This window comes from Myxine glutinosa, chromosome 2 (assembly GCF_964187855.1).
Source record: "Myxine glutinosa chromosome 2, kmMyxGlut1.1, whole genome shotgun sequence".
NCBI classification, from domain to species: Eukaryota; Metazoa; Chordata; class Myxini; order Myxiniformes; family Myxinidae; genus Myxine; species Myxine glutinosa.
In genome coordinates, this window is record NC_136262.1 from 63,483,144 (window position 1) to 63,493,438 (window position 10,295).

The following is a 10,295-nucleotide window of genomic DNA, read 5'->3' on the forward strand; positions in this document are numbered from 1 at the left end:
GAGCATTTCGTTTCAGGATCTTTGACACCTGACCTTGAGTGATGCCATACTGCTGAGCAATAGCATGCTCTTTCATGCTGTAATTTCGTAAAGCCACCACTTCATGACAAACAGCATTGTCGAGTTGACGGACCATCTCCAGAGGAAGCGGCAATAGCTTTTGGAGATGTGCAGCAGTTGTTTTCCACTAATACAGAACGCAACAGCCCTTGTATACCCGACTGTGAAGCCAATCGTCAAATGCACCTGTCCGTACATTTTGCCACGCCACCTGTGATATAATCCTGTTGTTGACTTCTTGCTGCGACAGACAATCAGTGACATGGTTCTTTTCACAAATAATTCACCAAAGTGTAAAAGAAACTCACCAGATTGATATACTGAGTTAAGAAAGTAAACCCAAGTCAAGAAAAAAAAAAAATTCCATATTAAATGCAAAGTCTGTATATATATATATATATATATATATATTATATATATTATATATATATATATATATTATACATATATAATTTTTCAATACAGATATATTAGCTCATGGAAGAGCCCAACAATTAGGGTTTGCTAAATTTAATCAATTAAATGTTGATAGGAGTTCATGGTGAGGCTGATTATGTGAACGTCATTCCTTTGTCAGTAGAAAAGAGGGATGGGCACCCTCTTTTATTGTGACTCTCAGGTGCAGACCGACTTGACGGTCAGAAGAGAATGGAAAGCAGATGAGGGACTGACTTGTGTATCGTGTATATAGCTAGGGAGAGTAGAAAAGCTCAGATGTTGACATTGGTTTTAGTAGAAGGGTATGATGACCTAACACTTCAATGAAATCGATGAAGGAACAGAATTGTACAGAAACTGAAAGACGGTTCTAGGAATGAAAGAAAAGTGGACAAATGATTAGAGGTGAGCCGTTAATTTGGATTTAGGTAGGCAAACAGTTGGAGTGCGTTTGATAATGTTATGGACAGAGATGATGTTACAAGACCAGAATAAAGCTGAAAAAAAGGATTAGAGGACAGCACTCTTCCAAGTGCAAAATAAGCTAACTCGTTGCCTTGGCATCCTCTTTGATCAAGCAAATGATCCTAAGGAAATTGGTCTCCAAGGCATCAAAAAGTGCCAGGTTTAGCTTAAAGGAGCAGGAGCTCCGGCCGAAAAGTGGCGAGCCACGACTCAATGAAGATTATCCCAAATGCATTCAATCCTGTGAGAAGAAGAGGAGCGCCAAGGAACCATCTGATTTTGCAGAGGATACATCTGCTTCTTGCGGTCAGCTTTGAAATTCGGTCTGTCCAGGATAGGTCATGGCCGATTGTGACACGACACAGCTTTCAAGACCAGACTTCTCTAAGCATTTGTCACAGAAGATGATTGGAAAGAATAATGTACCATAACTCAATAATAAGCTTATACTTAATTTTAAAATATTTCTTGCATATCTCTCCAGGAATTATGGCCAGGAATATCCAATTACCACTTTACCAAGTTCCAATTTTTCAACAATTTTTAGACCCTGAGAACCCTCTCTCTCGCACCCATTTTGGCGGGGTCGGCAAAGAGGGACATTTTGCTGAAGGTGCCAGAGATACCTCACCAAATCTTTGCGAATGACACAACTATGACTGTGAATCTGCATGCCCAGCTAAGGGGCCTTGGGAACGCCTTGGGTTTTGACCCTTTTGCACTTTGTTTCCTCAGGACTGGGGGAACGTGAGGTTAGGGTAGGAATTTGGGAACTTGTTTTGGCCATGGTGTCAGTGATATCTTGCCTACTCTTCCACGAAGGACACCATGGGATCTTTAACATCCACCAACTAGTGCTAGCAGACCGAACACCAAGCTTAATGTCCATCCGATGGACGATGCACTTTGTGATGCAACGAGACACGTCAAGTGGAGAGCAACGAAGTATGGAATCCTGCCAGACTGTTATTATTATTAGAAGAGGAATAAGAGTATGAGAGGAAGAAGAAGGAAGAAAAATATAGTTTATTGCTTTATAAGTACTAGGACGTGCCCGTACGTGGGTGCCCGTACGTGCGTGCAAAAAAACATGCGTGCAAACAACAACAACAAAAAAAAAAACTTTGAAACCCACGTGGCAGTAACGACCACAAGAACCCCCCCCCCTCTATTTACATGAAATGGTTTGGTCCATTCGCAACGACCACAGAACCCCCCCCCCCCCCTCTATTTACATGAAATGGTTTGGTCCATTCGCAAAGCCAAAGCGAACGGCGAACGGCTAAATCGCCATAGCTCGGTAACTACTTGTCCGATTAATATGAAACCTTGAAAAGGCACATCCTCGGGTCCCCAGCAATATACCTGGCAAGTTTCAAGTATATCGGACCCGTGGTTGTCGAGAAACAGCGGTCACAGACACACAGACATACAGAGATTACTGGAATTATAGATAGACTAGGGCATGCCCGTACGTGGGTGCCCGTTCCTTGCCAAAAAAACAAAAAAAACGCTACCCGTACGCTCTACCCCGCCCGTACGCCCGTACGCCCGTAAACAAAAAAAACAACGCTCTTCGCTTCCGCCCTTCGCTCTGCCTGAATTGGGAGAAATAATGCGCATAAGAAATCGAGAAATTATTATTTTCTCCGGAAGAAATCGAATTACGAACCGTAATGGCGCACGCGCTCCGGCTCGGCTCGCTGCCTCGCTCTCACATCGGCCACGCCTACGCAATAACGCGTTCTGTGATTGGCTGCCGGAAGTGCAGTCTTCACTGTCCGGAAGGTCGCAAATCGCAGTTACGATGAATCGCAAATTAGTTTTAATTAGTTTTAAAACATAGTTTAACGGCAACATAGTTTGCCAACGTGAAATAAATGAATACGCTCTCAAATGTGCCGTCCGAGGCAGAGTCTGTTCGCCACGTTCGGCACACGTGATAGCTCGCTGCTCTCTGATTGGTTGAATCGTTTTTTGGACATAGCTCGGTAACTACTTGTCCGATTAATATGAAACCTTGAAAAGGCACATCCTCGGGTCCCCAGCAATATACCTGGCAAGTTTAAAGTATATCGGACCCGTGGTTGTCGAGAAACAGCGGTCACAGACAAACAAACAAACACACACACAGACACACAGACACACAGACACACAGACACACAGACACACACACACACAGAGATTGCTGGAATTATAGATAGATGATAATATGCAATATAATTTGACATAGCATGTAAGTGTTAAAATTACAGTAAGAATAAGACGACATTATTAGAAACAATATTTTTTAATAATGAACGAGCAGGGGTACCCAGCATTGCCCAGTGACCCTTTTAACTAGTGCTATTCTAATCCTGTTGGCATTTTGAAGAGATATAATTTTGAAGAAAAACACTTCCCTACACCCATGAAGGAATGGAGTCAGGGATCACTTAATGTTACTTTTCTCATAGCTACAAAGGCTTATAGGCACTATAAAACGATTACTGTGTGCTATACTGCATATATTGTTACCGGTGATGGGGCTGATGACCAGAGTCCAAACGTCACTCCCGACTAAGTGTGTTACATGGTAACAAATATCAGCGACCCTAGGTCCAATGCACAGCCCCGCCAGGCCGAGGCCCGCAAGTTGACCGAGTGATTGTTGGAAGCTTGAACTTTTGGCTTAGTGCAAGGAGTTTAAACTGCCACACTGGCTGCTCAGGGGAGCTTTCAACCCGATCCGAAAAATGTCAATCAAACAAAATGAAATTTACTTCAAAGAATGCAAAACGATACAATAAGAAAATCATATAAATATGATGACAAACTTAATTAATTAATAATGACAGACGAATTAACACAGGCCACATCCAATGGATATGAAAGGCCGACACAACATCACACACATGGACCCTCTATCTAACTCAGGGAAAGGGAAGGGAAGCAAATAAAAATAACTATATTCGCAGGGAATTGAAATAAAATGGGATATGAGAATGGGAATGAAATGGGGGTTCAGGCCTGTTTGAAGAGCAGTTTCATCGACACTCGTCAGAGCAGGGCTTGGTGGGAACAAACGTAAATGGACCAGTCATCACACTCAGAAATTCCTTTCTCCTTTGATCATTTTCCTTTCCTCAACCTCCTTCATGCAACACAGCAAATCCCTCAGCTCAGAAAGTTAATCGTGGTCGACTCCTTCATGTAGCACTCGCCGAGCCCGATAACAGCATGAAGCATATCGCGTTTACCACAGAGACCCAAGAAGTGCCTTTTCCACAGAATATGCTCTTCCTTTTTGACCATCTCCATCATGCACAATGAATCCTTCAGAAAGTTCGTAGATATTGAGTCTCTCACACCAACACGCTCACTGAAGCCGTTCACACAATGAGCAAGCATTCGTTTTTACCGCACTGCCAAGAGACGTTCTTCTTCATTTTCTGACACTTTCCCGCACTTTCTTCAAAGAAAAAGGGCTGAATTATTTCCAAAGCTGTTTTATGCACCACCACCAACAGTCAAAATCACGTGGCGTAAAGTGAGGTGACATGGGGTAAACTTAAAAAAAAGGAAAAATAAATACAAAAAGGTCCTATTTGGGATCCACAGCTGAACTGGCATTTCTTATGCAATACACGCTAAATTACATGAATCGTCTTTGCATGCTTTGTAAACGATTGACATTCCCATAAATGTAACAATATATATATATATATATATATATATATATATATATATATATATATATATATATATATACAGACTTGGCATTTAATATGGAATTTTTTTTTTTTCTTGACTTGGGTTTACTTTCTTAACTCAGTATATCAATCTAGTGAGTTTCTTTTACACTTTGGTGATTTACTTGTTAAAAGAACCATGTCACTGATTGTCTGTCGCAGCAAGAAGTCAACAACAGGATTATATCACAGGTGGCGTGGCAAAATGTACGGACAGGTGCATTTGATGATTGGCTTCACAGTCGGGTATACAAGGGTTGTTGCGTTCTGTATTGGTGGAAAACAACTGCTGCACGTCTCCAAAAGTTATTGCCGCTTCCTCTGGAGATGGTCCGTCAACTAGACAATGCTGTTTGTCATGAAGTGGTGGCTTTACGAAATTACGGCATGAAACAGCGTGCTATTGCTCGGCAGTATGGCATCACTCAAGGTCAGGTGTCAAAGATCCTGAAACGAAATGCTCAGAGGGGTGTCCCTACTCCAATACCGTGGCCAAGACGTCCCCGCAGAACCACAAGGAGGGATGATCGCCAGCTGCACCGGTTAGTCCGCAATGGCCGTACCAAGTCAGCTAATCGGCTTAGGGCTGAGTGGCAGCAACTGACAAATGTGACTGTATCCAGAAGGCTAGTCAACCAACGACTGGTTCAAGCAGGCTATCGTGCCAGGCGTCCCCTGAGAAAGCCACGCCTGACCAGACAACACCGCCAGCGCCGATTGCAGTGGGCCAGAGAGCACCGTCAATGGCAGCCAGGACACTGGAATCACGTGATCTTCAGTGTCGAGTCTAGATTTCTGGGCTATCGTCAACATGGTCGCGTCCGAGTGTGCAGACAAGTGCATGAAGCCTACACCAAAGATTGTATAGTGCCTAGAGTCCAAGCTGGAGGTGGTGGGGTGACCGTTTGGGCTGCTTTTCATTCAGGGGGCAAAACTGACCTGGTTGTTCTGAATGGAAACCTGAACCAGTTCAAGCACAGGGCCATTCTGGAAGAAACATTGCTTCCATTTGCTCGTGCAGCCTTTTGAGGAAACTTTGTCTTCCAAGATGACAATGCATGGCCTCATCGTGCTCGCATGATCCAACACTTTCTTGCTGACCGTGGTGTAGAGCATATGGAGTGGCCTGCCATGTCCCCGGATATGAATCCGAAAGAGAACTTGTGGGCAGAATTAACGCGTCAAATCGACCACTTGGACCAGCAGCCGACCTCTGTGCGTGAATTGCAGCAGGCTATTGTCACTGCATGGCAAGCGATTCCTGTCCAAACCTTGGCAAATCTCATGAACAGCATGCCTCAACGTGTACGTGCTCTCCTGAATGCTCGTGGGGGTTACACGAAGTACTGAACTGTAATTTTACTGTTCGTAATCCCAGTCGTAATTTAACTTTTGTTTTTGTTATAAAAAATTTTGGGCTAATGTGCAAAATAAAGAGATACTTCTGGAAAACGTACAGAAGTTTAACACAGTACTGTCCATGAATGGAGTTCGCTATCAGTTTACATCACTTTCAAGGATCAATTTATTTGTTTCGAAATGTCAAATGTGGTTTTTGTTTCTTTTAACGGTCACATTAGCAAAATCTAGAATAATTTCAACATAATTCCAATGAACTTTTGGTTCTAAGTCATCATGAAAAGTAAGTTCACCCCCACAAAAAAAAGATTCCATATTAAATGCCAAGTCTGTATGTATATGTATGTATGTATATATATATATATATATATATATATATATATATATATATATATATATATATATATATATCTATATATATATATATATATATGAAATTTGTTTTGGCTAATGTGCAAAATAGAGAGATACTTCTGGAAAACGTACAGACGTTTAACACAGTACTGTCCGTGAATTGAGTTCGATATCAGTTTACATCACTTTCAAGGATCAATTTATTTGCTTCGAAATGTCAAATGTGGTTTTTGTTTCTTTTAAAAGTCACATTAACAAAATCTAGAATAATTTCAACATAATTCCAATGAACTTTTGGTTCTAAGTCATCTTGAAAAGTAAGTTCACCCCCACAAAAAAAAGATTCCATATTAAATGCCAAGTCTGTGTGTATATATATATATATATATATATATATATATATATATATATATATATCTATCTATCTATCTATATATATATATATATATATATATATATATATATGTATATATATATATATGTATATATACATATATATATATATATATATATATATATATATATATGTATATATACATATATATATATATATATATATGTATATATACATATATATATATATATATATATATATATACATATATATATATATATATATATATATATATATATATACATATATATATATATATATATATATTTGTTGCGGTTTTAGAAGCCACACTTGTATATAAACTCTTGTAAATATCTCATCATTAAAAGGTTAAATGTAGCACCCCGAGTTAGTCCACAAGCAATACGTAGGACACCATAGAAATGCAGTTGTTTCATTATTATGTGTTTTAGATAAGGCCATGTTTCCAATAATTGAATCTGCGTTGCATCAATTAAATAAGAGTAGGTCCCAATTCCGTCCATTTTGCGACCTCCCTCTCCAAGCGACGCCATTACGCGCCCGTACAGTCGGTGTCTCATGACCCCTCCCAATTCTGTTACGCGCCTTTGTTAGCGCTCGCTCAAACGACGCCATAAGCCATGCGGTTAGGCCCGAGGAAAAAGGGGGCGGAACACCAAGAAGAAGGTGTGGCCTGTCAACCAGCCGTCAAAGGCGTGGCCGGTAAGCCCTCACCAGCCAACCAGGGCTGAGGTAACATCGCTGGCAGGCATGGCTTTTTTGCGCGCAGAGCGATCTTTGCTGGCGTTATATAAGTGCGAACACAAAGCCCTTTCACGGACCTGGTCGGGAGAGCGCATTGAAAAAGGACTACTTGTTGGGAGCGCTGGTTGCTTCAAAAGACTGATACGGAGCGCACATTTGGAAGAGGACTCACTCGCTGGCGCTGATAAGAGAACTTGGAGAGGGTGCGTTTAGCACGACCATTGCGTACGCAGGACACCAGCCTCCCCCCCCCCCCCCCCCCGCTATATATGAGGTCCGGTCACATTCCAAGATACGCGGAGCTGCCTGCCGGGTTTCGTCGCTGGACTGGAGCCTCACCTGGAGCCTGGACCCTGTCACCGGACCCTCTACCTGACCATCTACCAGCTACAATCCCGGTGTGAGTGTGTATGTTTGTCTGGGGTCCTAAGTTAAGACTGCAATAAGACTGCCCTGTGTTCTGCTCCTTCCTCTTCCTTTAATGTACATTCTTTCGTTTCCTCTTCTTTCTGTACATTTGTAAGAAACCCATCTTTGTTCTTCCAACTTCTGGTTTCCTCTCCATCCGATCGCATCCGTCCTTTTCTCTAATTGGGTAAATGTGGCACGATTAGGAACCGCTCAGAATCGGGTTTAGTCTCATTGTTAACGGCTCGGATCGCGGATTGCTATCCGATCGGCATTTTCCATCTTATCCGTGGTTCGAGCGGGAGTTATCTCCTTGCTTTACGGCCGGTGGTAGTACTTAGGTAATTGGACAAAGACTCGACCAACAACCCTACTTACCACCGACCGGAAGGAACATTATAACTTCTTAGGACTCGGGTCGGTCAGTAAAAGACAAGGGGATTACCCCCCCCTTGATAAGGGGAGCGCCGACCCCCAAGATCCGTAACAATAGATATATATATAAATAAATAAATAAATATATATATATATATATATAAATAGATAAATATATATATATCTATATATATATATATATATATATATATCTATATATATATATATATATATTGTTACGGACGCGGTTAAAGATGTTATATTTGCCGAGCGGAGGCTCCGCGAACCGAACAGTTATTCCCTGACTCTAACACCCGATTTACCCCAAACTTTGGCCGGATCGCGCCACCGCTATTCAATCGGGAAAACTCTAAAGCGACCGAATGCAAAGAGGAAAAGGAATAAGACGAGAAAAGGGGTTGAAAATACTACTAAATTTATTTACTATTTACAGGCTCAAAATAACCAAGGAAGAAGGAAGGATAAGAAAATAATTTACAGAAGATATTAGAGACACAGTGCAACGCTAGCTTACCTACAGTCTTAATTAACCCAGGGACAGAACAAACAAGGACAGACTCACGCGGGGAATGATGATAGGACTGGCAGGAGGTGAATGGCTGGAGGGAGAGGAAGGTCCACGGGTACTGCCGCACGATCGGCTCGTTGGGCAGCCGCCGTTCCTTTGCGGCCCTGCTCCAAACTGCCGTCCAGGCCCACGCTGCTGTGGCTGCAGTTTCGGTGGCTCGAGCTGCTGTAAATGCAGTTTCGGTGGCTCGAGCTGCTGTAAACGCAGTTTCGGTGGCTCGAGCTGCAGCTCAACTCTGGACTTCTCTCGGACTCAACTCAAAGCGCCTCTCTTGGACTCAACTCAAAGCGCATCTCTTGGACCCAACTCAAAGCGCATCTCTTGGACCCAACTGCTTGGACTCCCTCTCGTCTCCCTGTAAAAGCTCATCTTCCTCGGGAAACACCCTGCTGTGGGTTATATAGGCCCCGCCCTCAACCTTTGCGAACCTCCCCGATCGCTCTTCCTCCGCCCTCTCCAGCCAAACCCCTGGCTCATGGTTGGTCGAGTGGGGCTGGCTCACTCCTCCCCTCTATGACGAGGTGGAGACACGCCTTTCTTCTCAGACCCTGCCTCGTGGTCAATGGCGGTTATTGGAGGGGAGGTAATTGCCAATCGACGAAAGGGGGAATGGAGGTTTTGGGAATGGGAATGAAGGGAATCTATCTCTTTCACTTGGTGCAATGGAGTACTTAAGTTAATGGGAGACACAGCCTTACCCTAAAACACAGAATAAGATATAACTATCGAACAGGGGTATTCTATGATTGGCTGACGGGTATGCTTTTGGACTAATTATGGGACACCCTTTTGACCTTTACACAGCTCCGGAGGCAGGAGGGGCCAGACTCAAGCAATAATAATAATACACACAATAAAAAAATACAGTCCTCATATCCGCAACAATATATATATATATATACATATATATACATATATATACATATATATATATATATATATATACATATATATATATATATATATATATATATATATATATATTGTAACGAATTTGGAAAGTGTAAAGAATGTGAGAACTGGTTTGCTGTGTTTTAACTGGCCCTCGTAGAGTAAATAAGGTCGAAGGACGTCCCCCTAGTTAATTCCATGAAACTTACACACAGGCCATGATATATCTCTTTAAATAGCTTATTTCCTTATTCTATGTAGGCTAAATATGTGTTTCCCACTAGATTGACTCTGCATTGTATCAAACGAAATAAGCGTAGGCCCCTTTCAATTTCCCCAATCATCTCCGCTCTCCAAAGTTCCTTTCAAAAGCGGTGCGAGTGGTGTTCAATCCCGCAAGCCGCCATTGCCCATGTGCTAATCTCGGAGAAGAGGGGGGTAGGAGCCGCCAACTCATGGGCGTGGCACATCGTCATGATCAAAGGGGGAATCGGACAGCCCTAAC